This window comes from Lichenostomus cassidix, chromosome 5, assembly GCF_008360975.1.
Source record: "Lichenostomus cassidix isolate B80296 chromosome 5, HeHo_3.0, whole genome shotgun sequence".
Classification (NCBI taxonomy): Eukaryota; Metazoa; Chordata; class Aves; order Passeriformes; family Meliphagidae; genus Lichenostomus; species Lichenostomus cassidix.
Window position 1 is genome coordinate 43574082 of NC_139486.1, and position 23112 is coordinate 43597193.

Here is a 23112-nt window from a genome sequence, read left to right on the forward strand (position 1 = left end):
TGTCTCAATCAGTAATCATTTGCATGTAACCACCTCCTACTCACCCTAATTCTGGATAAACAAAACTTCACTTATTAATTCTATTTTTTAATTCAGCATCAAGTACATTTCCTTAATTATTTTAATTTTTTTTTTTTAAATTGGAACCAGAAACCATCTGTGGGGTTTATAAATAAACTCCAGTTTCCAAAGGAACAAATGCTTTTTTCTCAACTTCCACCTTAGTCCAATATTTCTTTCTTCTGCGTGTGCCTACATGAAGAGTGAAGGAAAGTCATAAGTAATATGCCAGGTATTTTGCAATGAACTCTCTCAATTACAGTCAATAATTGCACATCAGATGAGAAGCTGCAGAACAGTGTGTTAGACTCAGTTTGGGTGGGGGGGGGTTGTCGTTATTTTTTTTAGTTAGGTTTTTGTTTGTTTACTTATTTGGGTGGTTTTTAGTTACAATTTACTTTAAACTTGAAGAAATCCTCAGCATCCTCTTAAGGGAGACAAGGATTTCAGCTATGCAAGTAGATTACAGAAAGGGCCAGACTGGCATTCAAGGATTGGTTGGTTTAAATATTGCTCTGTATTTCTGCACAGTTGCTATGCAGTTCGAATTCCTATGCAACTATTAATGGTGTTTCACTTTTGTGGAGGCATTTCTTTTAAAGGGAGTGAAACTACAGTAGGAATATCTGTTTTGGTTCTAAATGTCCAGATTAATTATCATTTAAAAAAAAAAAAAAAGAAAAAAAAAGTTGTGATACCAGGTTTCTTTGTATCTATTTTCACTTTGAGATGCAAAAGAAGTCTGAAACCTCTACAGTAGCATTTAGTCACCCAAGTATACTTGTATATATGTATTTCTAGCACTATGTGTGTGTTTGTGTGTGTGTGTGCAAAACAAAAAACTTTATGAATCACCCGTCACACATTTAAAAAAGCAAAACTACGAGAAAAATAGAAAGGACAAAACTGCATGAAAACCCTGAAGGACTTCAGTAGAATCCAGCATGAACCCAAATCAAGGAAACACTTCTCTGTATCTGTTGTGGATCCTGATTTGGCATTCTGTGACCTGTGCCAATTTGCCATGAAAGAGTGGGTTAGGGCTGCTCAAAGAACCACCATCAAAGGTGTTAGCAAAAAAGGTTTGAATAAAATTTGTAAAAATGTGACTTAACAAAGCTTCATGGCAAGGCTCCATCTGTTGCTTACTACATGGATGAAACATACAAAGGAAAATTGATTTAGCATTGATTTAGAATAATTTACACAAAGACAAGAATTCAAAAGGATGAGGGAGACCCTCATGTTGAGTCACAGGGTTCATAGTAGACACCCTTGCTTTCTAAACTCCTGATGGAACTTAAGTTAGGCTTGGTCCAATTTGTATAGCTCAAGGAATTATTAAGTCTTTTTTCTGCCAGTGATTCAAATTACAGATAAATAAGTTTTCTTTTATAACACTACATTACTGCATTTTTCTGCTGTTGAAACAGAGTGTTTAGCACACTGGGAAGCACAGAAAATGTCCCTGTGTCTCAGGGTCCTGTCTCTGTCTCACTAAAATCTATAATGCCACAGGAACCATACTAACTACAACACAAGCACATGTTCAGGGCTTTATTTCCCTTTTGTCTGAATGGACTATAATTTGCATTCTTGTCCAGTGACTCTTCTTAACAACTCAGTGAAGAAACTTCTGACATCTCATTATTTTAATATTTGAATTTCCCCTTTCTGCTCCATAAAAGCCCCACTCTCACCCCATGACAAATAAGAGTAATCTCATAATTTCCATCATGAAAAGTACCCAACATTCTTGCCTAAATTTAAGAAGTGTGTCATAATTTTTCCTTCTTTACCTGAGTTTTACAAAACTCCTGTTAAACCATTTTTTCTCAAGTGGGATGTTAGGTTAAAAATTGAATCCATAGAAGATCTCTCTGAAAAAAATCTTTAAAATTTTAAATAGAGGATGTGTTCAATAGTGAGCTACCCATATTCTTTGGTGTTTTCACACAGTGAGCAACCTCGCTTCAGCATGTGGCAATCCTCAAGACATCTGCAATGACTGATAGCACATCACTGCAGGTACTGGATACAGAGACATGTTCTGTCACATTCCCTCTGGAGTGCAATTCCTGTATTTCTGTACAGTCATCAATGGCTCATGATCCTGGCTCATCAAGTGCCTGTTTCATACTCCGGGCAGCTTCAGTTATTTGTAACTGCTGCTCAGAAACTCTTGATGACTGCACATATTGTTCAAATAAAAGTGCTCAAGACAAAAAGAAACTCCCAAAGAGAGACAATTGTTTACCTGCTAAAGGATCTCTGAAACACAACTCATTGCTACCTTTCATGATATTGCCTTGTACAAGAAGGTACTGTACTTCCTGCCTGTACTTCCATTCATTCAACAAAGGCACAATTCATTTCTCATTCTAATTTATTCACTGGATTAGGGAGAATTATGTCAAAAGAATAAAAAAAAAGAACATGAATTAACATGTTAGTTCAGAGGAACATTCTGCCTGGTCTGTTGCCCTTTTATCTTTCTGATTAAGTAAAAATTAAAACAAAGAATATTCTTGCATGCCCTCACTTTTCTTTAGAGATACACATGAGAGATATACATAAATCTTTATGATTTGGGACACTGGTAAATATTATTGAATAGTATGAGACTGCATCCCTCTTTTATCACCATGTCCAAGATAATTTTTTAGATATTACGTATTTTGTCACTGCACTTCAGGGCAAACACATTTACTGTATTTGCACAGAATGCATGGTCAGGGAGGGAGTTACTGAAGCTGATGAGATTATTTCCCCCCTGCACTTAGCAGCCTGTTAGACGTGTACTCCCAAAGCAGCAATGACTGCAGCTTTTCCACCACCCATGAGATCACAACCATAATTAAAGAATTTCCTTTTCCATTGCTTACAACATTCTTTCTTTTTATTTTATTATTTCCCCAATTCTTCTGGCTTAAAACACAAAAGCTGAGCATAATCTATTTCCCTGAGCACTTTCTGCAAAGGGCGTAAAGTCCATCCCAGGGATCTCTCAGCTTAGAACTCTGTATTTTAAAGAAGTTTGCGATTCTGACCTAGAAATTGGACAGATTGTATGTTTATAAGCATATGTGCTTACATTTATGTTCCCATTTATGAATATTCAGGTCTTAATGGAAGAAATTATTCGATTAAACAGGAAAGTAAAGCAGTGATAATCAGTGCAGAAATGTTAATGTTGAGCCTAATAGTTTCGCCTTCAAAGGGTAAGCCTGGATATTCATCTGTGCAATGCAAACAAAACCATTCCTCCAAAATGGATTTTCTCATTTGAAGAGATGTAGTTAATATATTTATTCATCAGCTCTCTCTTACTATGTTGGACAGAGAGAGGAATTATATTCTACTGCAATTAGAAATAACTGGATAGGTCAGTATTGCAAAAATCCTTCACAGCACTTTTAAAGAGGAGCAAATAAATGATTTTGTGCTCTGTGCTAATGTATGTGGCCCAATTGTCTTGAGAGGGAGTGCACTTAGTGACAATAATTTCACAGCATTTGAGAAAAAATTTCAGACATTGAGACTTGATTTCCTAAACAATCAGACAGAAAGGGAATGATAATAACAATAGAGCCCAGCAAAGAAGTGAGTAACACAGAATATTGAAAATATTCTTCTTTGCCAGGACCAACAGACTAATTGGCATGTTTAAGCCAAGTTGCTTTGGAGACATGCAGAGATGTCCAATTTAAAAATGGTCTTAAATAGATTGACTGCTTTGCTGACAAATGCTGAAGATGCATTTGGAATGTTTTGCTGGTTTGTGCACATTTACCCCTATGATAATAAAGAAAATTATTTGTACAGGGAGAGAGAAGATTGGGGGGTTATAAACAGACAATGTTATCTACGTAAATACTAATGCAAATGATAATTTTACAATCTTCATACATTTTTCCTACCAGCCTACATTAAGAAAAACAAAATTATTTCAGTGACCAAGAATACAACCATTGCTTTGAAAAGCCTCAGAAACAAACCTGGTCCTTCCACAGTAAGACATCCTTGGAGTTAGCCAGTATTTTTCTAAATAACAAGAGTCAGTAATGATTCAAACATTCAGTATGTTGTGCACTGAAGCCCTTGATAGCCCTTCCTATATTCATTTCAGGAAAAACAGCAAACAAGCCCACAAAAATTTTCTTAAGCCAAAAATTACAGGTTTTACAGGGAATTCCACTGTTTGCACCAATTCTGTCACACATTTTTTAATCTCACAAATAAAGTGGTTGCCACCCAGAAAAACTACTTTTTTATATGTACATCCATTTGGTCTCTTAAATTGAAGAATCAAAGCTTCATAAGGTTTTAGTCAAAAGATACTGCAGTTACCCAAAAGGACAGGAGCAGCAGAAGTACTGCTTCAAAGCAGCTCTCACAGTCTATATGGCTGTATTTTTGCTTTTCTATGATGTTTGTTAGCACTCTTGTTTAATGCAAATAATTCTTGTGTGTGACACTGATACATTCATTTTCCCAGAACATTATTAAAGTTATGAGTTTAACCAATTGCAGTAATTACATATTTGCTTTCAGTATGGTAAACAGAAATAATTTGAAAGACCATATTGCCAATTAAACAGGAGATACATGTGTAAGGCTTTCTTTAATCATTCTAACAGCAGATCTCAGAGGAGTATTAGGATCTTTCCATTTGAAATTTAAAACAATACAGATGAAAATAATCTCTACTTACATGCTTGATTTCAGGGTTTCTATAGTTCTTCTTCAGATTAATTTATGCTGCCTTATTTATTTTCACATCACTTGCTGTTAAGTGAATGCATAATATATTGCTCCCCAGTCTTGGTATATCAATGCTGATTTTCTGTCCATCATTCATTATAGCTGTTGGTCTGGGCAAACACATATTAGCTTCAAAATTTGTTCAGCTTTAATGGTCACTGAATTAAATACTTGGACAAGGGAGTAATTTTCCATGAAGCTAAGACCTTTTAATGGACACAGCAGTTGTGGCTTCACCAGTGCTGAGCAGAGGGGAAAGATTGTCTCACCCAATCTGCTGGCAATATTTCACCTGATGTAGCCCAAGCCATCATTACCTTCTTTGCAGCAAGGTGTCCTGGTTTCAGCTGGGATGGAGTTAATTTCTTCTCAGTAGCTGGAGCAGTGCTGTATTTGGGATTCAAAATGAGAATAATGTTGATGATACACTGATGTTTCAGGTTTTCCTATCTTGTGTTTATCTGAAGTCAAGAACTTTTTTTGTTTGTTTTGTGTCTCATGCTCTGCCAGCGAGGAGCTGCACAAAGGAAAAGAAAATGTCCAGCACAGCCAGGAAGGGTGACTTGAACTAGGCAAAAGGATGTTCCACACCACAGAATGTCATGTCCAGCACCTAAACTGGGGGAGTGACCTGGAATGAAGGGTGGGGGGAAAGGGTAATTTGGGTTCAGGAACAGGGTATGGCACCAGTCAGGGGGTGGTAAGCAATTGCATTGTGCATCCCTCTTTTTTCCATAACTATTATTATTACTATATTTTACTTTGTTTTCAGTCAAAAACCCATTCCTAACTCAACCTAGAAGCCTTCCTTTTGATTCTCCTCTCCATTCCACTGGGGTGTGGGGGGAGTGGGACTGAGTGAGTGGGTCTGGGTGTTGCTTAATCTCCATCTGGGTATAACCACGACACAAGAGCACATTACTGTCTCATTGACACAAGGGCACATTACTGTCTCATTTACCCAGTCTGCTCATCATTTTTAGTGTTTTGTTTCTGTTGCAATTAATGGAGAAAATGTTATGTGGTCCAAAGTTCAGCTTAATCCTACCTGGACTGTCCAACAGTGCATCAAGCATCTCCCACAATTAGTAGGAGACAGTCTTTAAAAGCTACTAAATTTTTGGTCTTGTTACTGCAAGCAGTGAAAAAGAATTTTAATGGTTCAGCCCTAATAATGGAAAGCTGCAGACTCAATTCTAAAAAAGTGATGATTTTGCATTAGAAGTAAAGCTAATACTTAATTGAGCAAGACTTTGGGCAAAATGAAACAGCTGAATCAGTCTGGAACAATGTAGTGTTGAAACAGGATGGGGAAAAAAATTCAAATATTTACATTTGGAGGGAGGAAACAAAGCAAATGTCACTGTGTACGTTTTTGGTTTAGAAGATCCTATTATGAAATCAATAGGAGCAAGAAAAGAATGGAAAAGAGAATAATAGTTCAGATGTAGGCGTGGTCTGAGGCAAAAATTATACCATGTGTGTACCACAGTCTCATTTCCCGTTAGCTATCAATCTTAAAAAAAGAGAAATGGACATTGCTGTTTGTGGGATTCGGTTTCCTGTCTGGTAAACTGTTCTCTGCTCACAGGTCTAAAATATCACATGCAGCTGTACTAAAATACAAGGTACAGGCCAACCATGTGAGCTGGACTGCTCTGTATAATGGACCTGTCTGACCACTTTTTTAGTGCACCCTGTTTTCCACAGACTTTATTGGAAATGGTTTTATATTCTAATACTCATCAAATAGGAAAATATTAAGCAACAAGTGAGCCAAGAAAACAGAGTCCTCTAGACAGTTTTCTATGTTCTAATGATTCTCTTTTTAGTTACTTTTTTCTGATATCTCCATTAGTAAGATTTTGTTTCACACATGTGCTGCATCTAACTGAGAAATCTCTTCTGTTCATTTTCTCCCAAGTTTTGCTGAAGTGATTACTAGAGATCTCAACTCTACATGCTCTTATGCTGTTCCTGCTATTGTCAAAACTCTTTACCAGCTGCTAATATAAGAGCTGGATGGTATCAGCCCTTTCCCATTCTCAACAGATATCTGTGAAAGACATAGCAAATCCTTTCAATGTAAAAGTCACTGAAAAAAGCTTAGCAAAGGTTGTATGAAAATTTTATCAAAGGCATTGAGAATTCAGTTTGAAAATCAAGACTTTCATTTTATTAAGACATTGTGATATTCTAGATTAAAAATATTTTCAAACTATTTTTGACTGCTTTTATCTGCCTTCAGCAAGCTCCCAATTAAATTGTCCTTAAATACTGTTTATGGGAAAGTAATGCAGATCAGCTTTTTTCCTGCCAGCTATTAAAGCAAGCCACTTCATTCATACAATTCGTCTATTCAACTGCAACAGAGATTATTTAACTAAAACTTTTCTCTTTGACTGATTTCTATGTTTCAGTTCCCCTCCCTTTCCTTCCCCTTTTCTTATTTACTCTCTTCAATTGTTGAATCCACTAAAAGTTTATTGCAAGAAATGTCAAACTTAGTGTGTTATGCATTTGATGAGATAATTCATATGGCTTGCTTTGCTTTGTGTATTTATGTTTAACATGATCTCACAGAAAACTCTTATCTTCAACAAATTGCTCTCAGCTTTTGAGAGCTTCCCATTTCTGTGGTATGTAAGGCTGAACAGACAGAACCAAGCAAAAGGAAGTTGAATGACGTAAAAACTATTTGCTCCCACTATAAAGAATGCCAAGCTAAGGAGGCAACAAACTCTTGAGGTTTCCTGAGGAAACTACCTTGCCATAGCAACCAAAGGCTTTTTAGAGCCAGCAGATGAAAAGGTTGATTCTTGACATTTGGGGTATAGTTACTATCACCCCCCTCATGCCAAAGCTCTAGATCATTCAGCTCTAGAATTCATGTTTCAATTTGGTTAAAAATCTTAGAAGCAACTTAAAAATGCTTACAGCAGGCAAAACCAGAGTGACACACCTGAACAGCAATGGCTTTCTCCCAGATTTCCATGAAGAAATGGAGTACATGTGTAATCACCAGAACTATGTCACTGCAGTCCTTCCCGTCCTGAGAACTACCAAGTACCTTTTCCATGGAGCACAAACAGTAGTACAAAGATGCAGCTGAGATTTCAGTAAGAGCAGACAATGTTCTAAATGAAGACACAGAGTGCTCCAGCATTCTCTCAGTAGTCCTTTTGTTTCGACTCCACAAATGCATGAAAGAACTGTTCATTGTACTGGTGCTGTGCCAAGGAAGAAAGTAATTAATGTTTTTGACCTTCAGTAGTTTGGGACCATAATACTTATGATAAATCTCTCCTTCACCACATGACTGACCTCCCATGTGCTACCCAGGAAACAATGAATCTTCACACTGTATTTTTCTGTTTAGTTCAGGCATAGAAAAAAATACTGCAGAATTTGTTCCTAGTTAAAAATTACTGGTGAAAAGTGTTGCTGTCTCTATCAGGTCTGATTAAATGTGATTAGATTACTAAGAAGCTGACAAAGGAAAAATAAAGCTTTATGCACATTTCCACTGGTACAGTACAATCTATATTAACAATCTATATTATCTCTTCTGTAACCACAAGCTGTCTAAGCCTCACACTTATATTGCCCCATATTAACCAGATTTTAATGACTCTTCTTGTGCACTTCTGCAACTACAAATTGTTTATGCAAAAATATATGCTATAAAACTTTAAAGATTACTATCCCGAGGAGGAACACACTACAGTGTTCTGGCAACAGATCAGAAGTTCTTTGCCACACTGGCATTAAAATAAAAAAAAATTCTCATCTGTCAAAAAACCCATCCAGAAACAAGAGAAGGTGAAGTGTGGGACTTTTAGCATGTAATAATTGCTTACCACATCTGTTAGACTAGTGGGGAAACTTCCAAAATTCAGATATGCTTTGAATTCCAATGAATAGTATTCTGAATAGTATTCAATAGTATGCCAAAATGTTCTTTCAAAAATTACTGCAACTAGGGAAAAGTGAAATTTGCATGCAGAACTCCTTCAAATAAATGATATTAAAAATGGATACAGGTCAAGACTAGAAAGTTCTTCTTTAATGACTATCCAGGAACACAGTCTGGAAACCAGAAACTGCTATCACTTCTGGCTCTTGTCCATTGCTGCATCTTTTGGGTTATTCCAGGCTGATTTCAGACTGGTAAACAGCAGAAGCAGAACTAAAGCTTTATGTTTTACTCAGTCTCTTCTGCTTTATTTTAGGTATACCTCCAGTGCCAGTTTCTTTCAAGGATTCTGTTGCCTGTTGCCTTCCACACTGCACTTGTGCTCCATCACTTCTGGGCTGTCTTTCAAAGTAGGACAATTAGGTTTGTGCCCAGCAGAAAACTACAGACAATAGTATAGGAATTCCAGGTCAGGCAATGCCCCAACAGGCAGTGGGTGTTAGGATCAAGGCTTGCCTTGCTCACCCTCCCTGCTCTGCACCCGACTGGCATTTCTTCATGTGTTAAACCTCGTGCCTGGCTCTTCATGCCATATCTCTTCATATGCAAATACACACCACCAGAGACAATTTAGGAGAGCAAGAGGGGTGGACTAAATGATCTCAAGAAGTGTATTCCAGCTTCAACCAGGTTACTAAAAAGACTGAAAGTGCAGAGAACAGCAGCCTGAGCAGCAGTCCAAATTTACACAAACATAATCAGATGGCATCAACCAAGGCACGTTTAAAACTGGGTTTAGAAACATGTTCATGAACATAACTAGGCCAGAAAGGATATGGGCAAATTCTATAAAAAATGTATAATAAACAGTTCTATCAACTCTTCTTCTGGACCTGAGAGAGTGACTGAAGGTCAATTTTAAACCACAACTTTTTATTTGCACTATGGAGTAGTAAAGAAATCACTTTGAAACAAAGCTAATAAACATTTCCTTGTCTGAATGCAGCAGCTGTAAGTATGATCAAATCATACTGCTATGCAAATTCACTCAAAGTATTCAGGCACTATTTATAAACATGAAACCACTGAAACTATAACCTGTCTGCTCACAAGAACATTTTATTTATTTTTGCGTCCCTCTCACTGCTTGCTCTCAATGAAAGCTACTTGCCTAAGTACTAAAAGCAACTAAATTGAGTAGGTTTCCTAGAAAAGAAAAAAAAAATTAATGAAGAGTAATATAGAATGGACTGGAAATTGTTCTTACTGCATTAAATCTCCTCCACTTATAAAAATCTGAGAGAATCAGATACATCATCTGCAAGCACTTAATTTTTCATTCCTCAATTTTTGCCACACCTCTATGGAATCATCATAATGTCCTACTGCTAGACCACTTACTAGAATGGTAATCAGCGACAAAAAAATGGAAACACTCTGTTTTGTCACTGCCTTTTAGTTCTTCCACTCTAGTTTAATCATCCTGTGTCCCCTCAGAATTCCCTCACACAGGACTTGTATCTATAAAAGCAAAGCACCATGTTAAAAATTACTCTGTGGGCTTTACATGTTGACCTTGATGTGTTCCTTCCACAAAAGAATTACATCATTTTAGTTCATATTATGCATGCTTCCTATGGGAAAGTTTCCCATGGGCAGAAAGTTGATGGCTTAGTTTTATCATTCAAAACCTCTAAAATGGTTTCCAGAAAATTTTCATTAGAAAGATGAACAATTATTGAATTTCTGGCACAGCTTTTCTCTTCTCAAACATGCAAATTTCGTTACTTCTCCCATATAAAATTTATTACACTGAAACCTGAGGAATTTCAGGGTTTTCACTTTCACAGAGAAAAAGCAACTTTTTTGGCAATTCATTCTCTATGAAATGAGCAATCAGTGTTACTTTTGCAGAAGTACAATGCCTTGCAAAAATGAAGCCTTTTTTTCTAATTTGGGGTTTGAACACTGAGATGAACACATTGCCAGTGAATTTAATCAATCTCTCACTGTGCTAGGATACATTAAGTGAAATATCACAGCAGTTGAGCCCAAGTACAGTGTTCTGTACTCCCTCCTCTTTATCTATCCTGCATATTTAAAGCCTCTTCACAACCATCCTAGACTGTTTCCCTTTGATTATATTTTCCTACATTGAAGGGATTAGATAGTGCAGTGCAATTCCACCTCTTTCTCATATTCTGTCACACACAATTCTCTCCCATATTCAGCATCCAGCACAGCAAAACTAAATTGTGGCTAATAATGCATGTCCCTTTCATACATTCATTCTGTACGTCAGTGTAATACACTGACAATCTAGAAACTTCTGCAAGTCTTTTTCTTAAGTGCACTGAAGAACAATAATAAATAAAATGGAATATTTACTTTACTAGGCCAACAGTGCATGTATTTTAATATTTCCTATATGAAGCATCTTTCGATGCACTATTTACACATAAAAATTCCAGGCAGACTTAGCTGCTCAGAATGGGCCATTAACTCAGACATTAACTCAGACACAAGACTGGCAAACCATCTCCAAGTGACACTGTACATATCTACACTAGGCAAGATAAGTACATGAAAGAGGTGATAGAGAGCTTGGTCTGTGGAAGGCAAGTGTTTAGCACAGAATTTCTACATAGTTCAGCCACTCAGAACAGCTCTGTTGGCGTGGAAAAGCCAGTGGAAGAAAGCCAGTCATTTCATCATCTGTGCAATTACAGACGGTGACTTCCTGTGCCACTTGTTGACGTCTTGTGGGAGCAAAACAATATTTCCAAATATGAAGTGGAGGGAGAAGGAGGGGAGAGTAACAGAACAGTAGTATAGAATTAAATACCTAGTTAACATTCGAGGATGGGAATTTTTTGCTTGTAATTTAAATAACAAGCAGGATGACATTTGCCTGTTGTCACCTTCCTCAAACTTTGACCTGTGCAGCTCCTCAGACACAGCAGGCCAGCAGTTCTCTGAGGAGCCAGGGTTTTGGTGGTTTATAGCATCTAAAATGATGACAGACCATTCAAATAAAGTAAAATGAAAGGGTTTGGGTTTTTTACCTGCAGGATCTTCCAAAACATTGATAGAGGTGACAAAAGAGTAATTTTTTCTCCTTGGCTACTACTGGAAATACTACTTAACCCACTAAATTTGTGAATAAGTTCACTCTTGTGTTCACGAGGATGAACATTGGGAAATGTTTACTGAGAAGTGTGTTTATATGGAAGAACTAAATAGTTCCTGCATTGTAGATTAAGGGAACCGGAGAGAGGAATCAGAGACTACCTGTTCACAAGAGATTAAATACACATTTAGACTGCAAGTTTAGTAAGATTTTCCAAGCTCACCCAAAGCAATTTCCTGTTCAGTCACCTAGGCACAAAAGTGATTTTTCATGTTATTCTGATCTCTATCTTAAAAGTCCCATGAGTACTATGAACTATTTCTAATGAAGGGCTGCTCCAGAGCCTTCTTGCTCTCATTTTCAGATTCCATACAGACAAAACACCTCTGTCTGTCTGATCTTGTGTTCCTTGGTGTAAGATGTAATCTCTTGGTACTGGTTATGCTCCTCGTTTATGTGCAGAGAGCAATATCCCCTTTTCCACTTAGTCTTTCTAAGCCAAAGCATGCAAATTTCTCCTGAGTGTCTCCATTCCCTTAAGCATTTATTGTGCCCTTAATTGCACCTCTCCCACTTCCATCAGTTGTTCAAACACCCACCATCATTATCAAATGCTCCAAACCTTATCTCCCAGGGCTTTTGTCTTTTCACAGTTTCCCTGTTTTCTCAGGGTTGTATATCTTGTATAATTGTCCATTCTCTCACCTTTCTAAGCTGCCTGCATTGACCTCCACCCTTGTGGTAGCGCCAGCTTGGATTGGTTTTGTGATTAATCTCTCCATTAAGTCCTTTTACCTGCTGTACTCTTGAATTTTATCTAATTTCTATTGCTCCAGTACCCAATGCAATAAAGCATTCCTGTGTGACTGTGATGACAATAGATTAGGATCTTTGTCACCATCTGTCCACCTCTTTACTCCCAAGGTGCTTCTTTATCTCTCTTCTCCCTTACCAGCTTCTTCTCCACTTTAAATTCTGCGCTCATTCCCTTCTTCATGGATAACTTCTTCTGTGGTCCTGTATATGTTGCATTTAATTAAAATAAATCATATTTTCTCCACTGCCAAATAATTCCTTGATTTTGTAGAGAAAGAGATAAAAGATTTGTGTAGCACAACCTTCTGTTTGCAAAATCATTGTTTGAATGCACCCTTGTTTCAATCTTTGAATAATCTTGTCCTTCAAATTTGCTCTTAAAGACTTTTTTCTATTCCAGGTTAAACTAATGCGCCTACAGATATGCAGATATATCCCTTCCTCCATAAATGCTGATAAAGCATGTGTGTGTCTTTAATGTTAACCTGAGCATTGTATAATAAACAGATGCAACTCAGCCTCACAATTTTTTGCATGATAGCTAACTTGGAAATCTGTGAAAGATTGGGTACTGATTTAGGTTTTGAATCATCATAGAGAAATAGCTTTGCTCTTGACCACATCCTCATTGCACTGAACATTTTTCACGATAAACTTTTCAGTTCATATGGCTAAAAGATTTCTTGAAATCTCCTTTGTTCATAACAAGGTCTGTCTCAGCTGCCTTTCTGTTGATTCTTATTATGGCCATATACTTCATGTCCAAGACATGGGGTATTTTTGGCAAGCAGACCATTTTCCATTCTTTCCCAGCTCTCTACTCATGGTAATCTCTCTCTGGAGGTACCTATTATCTAGTTAGGTACAGAGTGCCTCAAGTCAGTTTTTCCTTGCATGAGATAGGAATTCCTGATGGTTCCACAACATTCTAATTAAGCAAGTGTCAGCGCTGTCTACATGCAAGATTCTCAGCTTTCCTTCTCAAATAACTTGACTAACTAATCCCCAGCCATCATACAAGAAAAGTACTTGGTTTTCTCTCTCAAAACTGAAGGCCTTATTCACAGATCTTTTATCTTTCCCTTAATTTATAGCAGATCAGGCAGACATAATTTAAGTCACAAGTAATTTCTGTGACCAACTTCTCTATATTATAGTTGTAGCATATTTTATTATGCACCCAAACCAAGTTGAATGACATCAACATCATGAATAACAACTAGAAGGAAATATTGTTTCTTTCTAATCCAAGGAACAATAGATGACAATATTAACTAAAAAATCTTAGAATTTGTAAGGCTCATCATTGTAAGCAGGATTTATTTTCCAACTCTTATCAAGAAAGGCAAAAATATCAATAGTGGAATTTCCAAACGTATTTCCTAAAACCATTAGAAATCAGAAGACATCTATACAGATTTCAATATTGTCCTACAATAATGTATTTTACTGGTTTAAAATAGATTTACTTTTGATTCAAACCTATTCCAAAAAAAAGCCACACTACTTCTTTTTTCTTTATGCCTGATCATACTCTGAGTGTGACCAAGGCCATTGCAAGAAGGCCCTAACATTGCTGCTCCTCCATCATTCTTACCCAGAAAAGCCAGGTAGTCGTCTCCAGAAATTAACTAGGGCTAGGGTTAGGGTTACAGCTAGGGTTAGGGTTGAGAGATCTAAAGAGCCTCGAGCTCCAGGCACACTGGCACTGGAAAGAGCCTCCCAAGGCCACTGCAAGAAGGCCCTAACATGGCTGAACCTCAATATTTCTCAGCTGGAAAAGCCAGGCACTCTGCTCCGGTAATGAACTAGGGCTAGGGTTAGGGTTACAGCTAGGGTTAGGGTTGAGAGATCTAAAGACCCTCAAGCTGCAGGCACACTGCCGCTGGAAAGAGCCTCCCAAGGCCGTTGCAAGAAGGCCCTAATTGCTGCTCCTCCATCATTCTTACCTGGTCATGCCTGAGTGTGTTGCATTCTCCATCTGCCTTAACAATGTATAAATAATGGGGTCTGCATATGGCACACATCTCAGTGCCAACGACTGGCACCAACATGATTCTTATTCCACCATGTTGCTCTTGTCCTCCACTTGTCTACTTTCATTTCCCCCACCAGCCCAACTTCCTCCCTTGTGTTACTAGGCTGCGGTATTGGTGTATAAATATTTGGTTTCTCACTGACTACACCCAGTCTCTGAGATGACACGTAGTTTCTTCAGAACCTATACTGTTCCCTCTTTCCATCTGCATATTCCCTTTGCTGACTTTCTGTCCACTGATCATATTCCTTTGCATTTTGTTGTATACATATTTCCTTGATTTAGGCTCTTGGTAAGTCAATTCCAAGCCTCAGGATTATACAAGTCTCTCCCCACCTTCTTTCTTTCTTCCTCAGATAAAACTTCTTATTTCTCGTTATGCTTGCAGAGATTTCTCCTGGTAATTGGATCAAAGATCATTTGAAGTAGGTCACCCAGTAGATTTTACCTTTTCTTTTTACATGGCCTATCATAGAACAGTTCATAATCAGTAATACAACAGGTAAAAGTGCAACATATCCGCTCTCTGTGGGTGTTGAGGTGAATGGCAGAAAAACACTGTGGTGGCAGGAAGTCTATAATGTTAACACATGACCATAGAATATCCAGTTCAATGTTCGGGCTGGTTCCTGAACTATAATTTTTAGACATCTGCCCAATCTTGTTTTTTAAGTCTACTTTAAAGCATTTTGCAGTCTCTAACAGTTACACTTCCTCCAAATTTTTCAGGTCATTAATTCTTGTAGTACTTCCTTTACATCATAGTAAATTCTTTTCCTCCTTTGGCATCAATATGCTTCAGCTTTTGCAGACTCTTATCATTATTCCCTCTAAGCAGTCATTTCACTTTTCCTTCCAAGTCCACACCACAATAATTTTGCTGCCATGCCTTTCTCTAGAATTTTTACAGTTTATGCATTATCTAAAGATAATGCTGAAATTTTTTTCCATTGTCATATCTGTGATTTACAACCTCATTACTGAATGAAGCCATAGAATTGCAATATTCTTCAGGCTGACAACTGACTTAAGCACTGCTTGATTTTTTCTCCTGGCTTCAGCCATACTTTGTTTGTTACAGGACAGTGCACATTTGGGGACGAGACAAGATCTTTTTCTATGGTGTCTGTGTGTTGCACATCATAAAATGATACCTTGATACATTAGGGGAACCACAAGCATTAGCCAGAAAGGAACAGACAATGACCACAGCACAATATCTGGTATGAATGTAGAGCATAAAATACTGGGGTATTTTGTTGAGTTAGTTCTTTTCCGAAACTCCCTGACATGGAAAAACGTAGCAAGGTTGGTTTGGTACCTACACAGTACAAAGAATTTTCACCAGTTTGCTCCTGTGCAATTATCCAAGTTTTCTAAATCTGTGCTTCAAATCTCAAAGCTTGTTCTTATCATGAAGTTCTAAATAATTATAATAATGAAGGCTCAAACACAAATATTAGGTACCTTAATGAAAAGTCAACACTAGTGTGAGAAAATGCCTTCAGCAGCGTTTGACAAACTCCATTTGGCTCAGAAAAATGAGTGGACTTGCATTAACCTCCAACTGCTGATTTACCGATGAAGCGTTCCAAGTTCTTAGTCTCAGAAAAAAAAGACTACAAATAGCAATTATTTTTCCTTTGCAGAGGAATTGAAGAAAGAGAGTATTAGAAAGGCTCTCTTTGTCCTTTTTTCACACAGCATTTGTTGTTATGAATTTCCTTGCAGCTCTGTCACCATGCACCCAGACCTGGAAAGTCAGATTCACCATGAAGTGTATAGTTGTCACCTGTGAAAATACAAATATAACCTTTTGAATTTATTGTCTTCCAAATAAGACCAGCTTTTCCTTCATGAATATGAAAACAGACATTGTATGTGCCTCTCTGTGAATGTGATAGAAGGGATTAGAAATCCTCCAAAAGTTGTACATGGAATCTCTACATGATGGAGAGTTGGGTTTTCCTTCCTTTTTTTTCTTTTTAACAGATGTACTGTTTTGGCTTACAAATAATGGCATAGAAGCTCAATAATCTACTCTAGTTTATGCTTTGATGTGAGCTATAAAAATGAGTTGTAGAGAGGAGGTAAAGAATTGTGGAAAAGAGAGAGAGAGAGAAACAGAGAGAGAGAGAAGAGATGTAGGAGAATAAGAGAAGGAAAAGAAAAATCAAGGGGAGAAATAGCATACTTCCAGTGATTTTTAATACTGGAGTCCATTTAGGTAGAAATAACTGTGCAACAGATACCAGAGTTAGGCACTATGAGCACTATTGTATATTTGACTTATTTTGGTGTGAGGATGCACGGCTCCCCCTTGAAAATACTTCAGGCAACCCAAAGGAAACACTTTCTGCTCACAGAAATCCTGAGAAATCTGGAGAAGTTCCAAGACTTTTTTTTTTTAAATCTTTGTCCCATGTTGTGAAACAAAATCTACCAAAGGAGAATGAGATCTGGCTCATTTCCTCTGCCTGTATGTTTCAGAACTTTGCAAGAATATTTCCTTTTTCTTCCTCCATTCAGAAATTTGGAGCTTTTTTTTTTTGTGTGTGTATGTGAAGTACTTTTAGGTCATGCTACTACAAAGAATAAAAGCACTAAAAAAATGACAAAGCATAGCTAAAAGAGAAAGGAAAATTCTGTAGACGAGGTTTAACTAATAGCTCAAGTATCCTCCTATATGTCTCTTTTTGAAGGATGCCTGGCAGCAGGCAATCTCATTTCAATATTGTAGATCAAGAAAAACATTTTATTATAGCATGGGAAGGGGAAGAAAAGAGGAAGAGATAAGACTGGCTATGTTGGGAATTGCCTTCTAGTGAGTAAAGAAAATCCTGAAATAAGTAAGTTTCAATGCTCAGAGATTGGAAATAAAACACACAGTCCTATAATTTTAGATTATTGCTTTGGTTCCACGTCAATCTTATGTAGATAGAAGCATAGTTCCATTTGGTGGTTTAGTAGCTACTGTCCATATGTAGCTCCACATATTAAAGCCATGTAACAGTATCTATTTTAAAAATCATATTTTTAGGTCTGCTAAATTTTGAAATTAATTATTTCTGGGTGTTTGCTGTGTTAGGTAACTTTAGGTTTTGGAAAATTTCAACCAGAATATTTGGATTTTTTCAAAGCATAAAATTTTAAAAATCTAGTGGTTTATTCAAATATCCATACTTCTGAAAAGATTTTTTTCCCTCCCTCAATTTTTCTAACACCCACATGCTTTACAGTTTTACAAGGGAGTGGTTGCTGCTTCAGGAGTATGCCATATTCCAATCCTATGAGTGCTGCTAGAATTCTAAGAGTAGCTGACTCCCATATACACGCCGTGGCTCTTTGCAGCCATGATGATCAAACATTCCACCTCCCCAGGGCATGGCCAAGCACAGGGCTAAGCACAACTATCCCTGAAACTGCCAAAATCCACGTGGCCACACAAACTCCAGAGAAATAAAGAAGCTGTCAGAGCTAAGGAGAGCACAAGAGTTGACCTGTATGCAAGTGGACTGCAAAATAAAGCATGTGGAAAGACCTGGCAGGGAGAGAAGACCTGGGCTGACTCAGAAAGAAAGGACAGAAGGCAAGAAGGAGATTGCAGTATAGAACAGAAGGAATAGAAAAGCTCAGCTCTGTGTTAAAAAAGAACAAAAGTTGCAGCTGTGTCCACACTCGTACCTCTTCTCTCCTGCCAGAAGCAATGTCCCACTGGATGTACAACAAATGCATTCCTGAAATATGGTTACTCTGCAGTACAGCCTCACTGTCAGATACCACTCCCCCAGTTTCCCTCTGGTGATGGTCTGGTTGTAAGATCATCAGCTTACCACAGATGAAAAGTACTGTTAATGCAAAGTTTGTGATAACAACTCAAGTGGAGAAGAAAAGGTTCCAGAGGGATCCCATAAAGGCCTTCCAGTACTTAAAGGGGGTTTGTAAAAAACAGGGAGTGACATTTTACACAGGCAGATAGTGATAGGAAAACAGTTTGATACTAAAGGAGGAGACATTTAGATTAGTTATTAGGAAAAAATTCTTTACTCAGGTGGTGAGGCACTGGCACAGGCTGCCCAGAGAAGCTGTGGATGCCCCATCCCTGGAAGTGTTTGAGGCCAACTTGGATGGGGTCTGAGCAACCTGGGGCAGTGAAAGGTGTGCCTGCCCATGGCAGGGTATCCGAATTAGATGATCTTTAAGCTCCCTTCCAGCTCAAGCCTTTCTGTGATTCTGTGAAAGTGAGGAAATACCAGCATTCATTGGTATATATTAATAAATCAGTCATGATGCTTCAGTTCCCTATGTGCATAAAGAAACCACCTTCACAATTTCACAATTAATACTTCGTTCAGCATGCATGCTACAAAACATTCTGGGCAGGCAGGAGAACTCTGAAGTAAAAGTGATTACCATGTTGGTAGCACCCATAATCCTCACAGGCTGGGAGCTATGCAGCAGTTATACTAAGGGCCTGCAGGAAAAAAAGGTGTGCTCAGGGTTGAGAATTAAAGGCTAAACTGAATTCCTCTCTCTGCCTTGTATTTTCTGCCTAAAACTGGAGAAGAGGCTCAAACTAATTTTTTTTTTTTTTTTTTTAAACAAGTGAAGTCTGCATGTTAATTTCTGGGGTTCCAAACTGCCACAGCAGCTCCAGTAAAAAAATAATATCATTGACTTATAGCTGCAAATGAAGTTTAAAAGAGCTACACTTTGAAAGCAGGAAATTCAGTTTACTCCTACACATTCTTAAACAAGATTTCCTACATGTTTCAGATTTGTCAGAACTAAACAGTCTCGTATCAAGCTAAATGTTTATTTTAATCATACAACCTCCTGGAGGTGATAAGATTTGCTCATCTCAGGGGCCTTTGTGCAGACAAACTGCTTTCAAAGCATTCAGGCACTGTAGAAAAGCACAAGTCATCTCAAAGCACACCTTGGTCATCAGACACAGCCCTAAACACCAAACAGATTAATGAAGCATAAGCAAAATACTGACAAGGTGTTTGTTAAGCGAGCAGCACTGTGTATGTCATGCAGTAAGCTTGTCTGGGGCCCTGGGATGGTGAGGAGAGAAGGAAGCATGTGATATGCATTGAGAAAGAGAATTGTAATCAGAGGTATAAATAAGCTAAAAAACTGGAAGCACAGATAAACCTGTTTCTGCTATTTCCTACTGCTTGAATGTCTGACTTTGGGACTGTCTTACTGTTCTCTTCTAACTTCATGTCTAAATAATGATCAGCTTGTTTCCTTTTCTATTTAATTTCAAGTGGTTGCTTGGGATACTTAGTGGGGCACCTTGGGATATCTACTGCCTGGTTAAAGACAGTGACAGTGAGGAAATCAGAAATAAGCAACAGTGAGAGAGAGTGATGAGTTTTAAGCTATTGAGATGAGCATATTCCTATATGACTAGTAAGGGGAGATTAATAAAAAACATCCCAAAATCCCCCATTTTCTGTGGAATTTCCAGATAATTTACAAAGCTCACATTTCAGCAAAAGTGCCTATCCCAGTCAGACTGGCTGTGTCCTCTAAGAACAGCTACTGACAAGATAGAATTGAAAGGACACCACTTTCACATGCTGGAGCATCTATCACCAACAAACTTCTTATCTCCATCTAAAATAAAGTACAGCCTCTTGCTAAGGGGCTAAAACTGCTCTGCCTGCATACAACCATCTCCAAGTAAGCCTCAAAAATTCTGCTATGATTTTCTGCTCCGAACATCAATTTCACTCTGAGGCACACTGCAGGGCAGAGCAGCACAGGCCCTTTCGAATGAAAATGCCACTTTAATACTTCAGCTACAGTAATTTTAGACTGAGCTCTTAAGAAAATAAATCCAGTAAACATTTTCCTCCTGCACTGCTCACTAGGAGGAAATCCTTCACAAAGAATTAAACCCATTCCTGAAAACTCCTGGAGCTCATTGTGGCAGATTTTCCACTCCTGCTCCACAGTGGACATTTCCCAGTTCCAGCCTCTCCTATCAACTGGGGAATGTCCTGATACAATTAGCGGGAAGTTTAATCTTAGGGAGTCACAAGGAGATGGAAACAGCAGATCACATGTGCCAAGAGAGAAACAGAGAGAGAAACTAAGGAAGGCTCTGTGGACTATTAATAACAATTTTATCTGAGTGCACATCAGCTGATAGGTACTAAAGCAGATTGTAACAGAATTACTTTAAACTGACCATGGGAAATTACGCCAAACTGGGAAAACCTTAGGTTCTGCAGGTGTTTTTCCCATTAGTTAGCATCCACTGAGGGCAGATCAATCAAGTGACATACTGGTGACAACCTCCCAAAACATGAACTAGTAAAGATTCCTATGATTCACATTTACAGGGACATTCAAACAAAATCCTGAAGGGGATATAAAAATTTAAAGTTTTACAGGAATTAAGGAATTTATTTAGAAGACCATCTAATGTGACACTTTACATGAGCAAAATGTGGCAGTCTAATAGGGAAGAGAAAAAGACCTGGCAACATATATTCTTTCAAGTACCAAGAATCAAGCAATCCAGCTATTTATCTGTTCTACTTACACAGCTCAGTACTACTGTTCTAATGCAATTTCTACAGTACTGTTCAAGTGAGCAGGATTTCTTTTCCTAATTAAAAATCCCTTCACATTCCAAGCTGCCAATCCAGCATTATTAATCAGAAATGTAATTAACATAGTAGCCTCTAATAGTGAAATTCACTTTTCTAATAAGGTTTACTTTCCACTCTAGCAATATTTCATTTTTTAAAATTTCCTGATCACTACATTCCAAGCATCACCAGTTTTGTCTCTTTAAGAGACATGAATTTTATTTTAATGCCCTTCATATTGTATAGCCAATGAATCCCAGGATTTTGCTGTTATATTTTCATTGACATGAAGTAAACTTAGTATGCTGTTTGGCATTCATATCAATTATACTGTATCATTTACATCTCAACTTTAAAACTACCACATAAAATACAAACCACATCAATTTCATTTTCTCCATCCACCAGTTTTACACAGCAATATCTAGTCAATGTTTATTCAATGGGTACTTACAATGTACAACAACTGCTATCTATTTGACAGTCTGTCATCATCAATTGACTCAAACTCCAGGCTACATTTAAGGATAAATTTGGTACTGTGATACAGCAACTGATTAAAAGCATATTGTTTTGACAGTTGTTTATTTCAGATGAATATATGTTAGAATTTAAGGAGAAAGAACATGGTGACTTGGAATCTGATCAGAATTCTGGGTCCTGCTCTTAAATGCAAAGAAATGTTTATTGCATAGGTACAGCAAATTAATCACCAGCATTCTGTGTGTAGTTGATTTAATCCTGGCTAAAACCAGATGCATAGTCAGATGGGAAAAAAATACGGAGAACCCTTCTCAGAGTCATGGGCAGGATGCAGAGAATGAAATTAGGTCTAATGTTAGTCATCTGCACCCCAAAACTTCACTGTCCATTATTCAACAGCTCATTATTCACAGGTGGTGATTGCTACACTTCCATGGCATAAACCTCCTCTTCCCAGTCACACCCTAAGCTGTTTTTCTCACCCAGGAAATAAACCACAAGCAGGTTGCTTTGCTGCTTTTCTGGTTTCAATAGTGCCTTATTTTGTAATGCATTATATAATTATTGCTTCTTTCTGGCCTGTTCCCGTAATGATTTAAAAAAAAAATTTCCAAAACAAGTTTATGATGCAGTGAGTGGGGAAAAAAGACCAAGTATCTCAGAAACAAGCAATTATTTTCTCAAGTGTTGAAGATCTTACCTGGTCTTTTTCCACAGCAAAATTTTTTAAAATATATTTTGCTTTGAAGAAATATGAAACCAGCCCCCAGACATATGCATAGACATTTTTGTACCTGCACTCCCTATGCTACTTTTTTCCAGGTGCTTTCTGTGTCCTCTTGCAGATTTGCTTGGCAGAGTGATTTAACTCATGCTTTGCCCTTTCAATTGCTTTGTACTCAAACACCAGCCAAACGTGATCAATCAATGCCTAGAAAATCGAATCTTAGATGATTTGCATGCAAACTTCTGTAAAGATATTAGACACACTACACTTTAAAAGCAAATGTGAATAAACGCAGAAAACAAATGGCAGATGTGTCTTTCATATGTAGTTGGAGTACAGGGAAGACAAGATTTGAGAGAGCTTGATCCAGTTAATTCATATTTTAAGAGATCCTGGTTGCCAAAACAGCACCTGTGTTAATTAGGACTTCTCTGTTGGAATTTTTAATCTTGACATACCTGCAGTGAAATGCCAGGCAGATACCATATAACTGTGAGAAGCTGCAACTTCTGTTCCAGGTGTCACAGGTGTTTGGTTCGTCTGATTTTGCATAAAAGCAAACAGTAA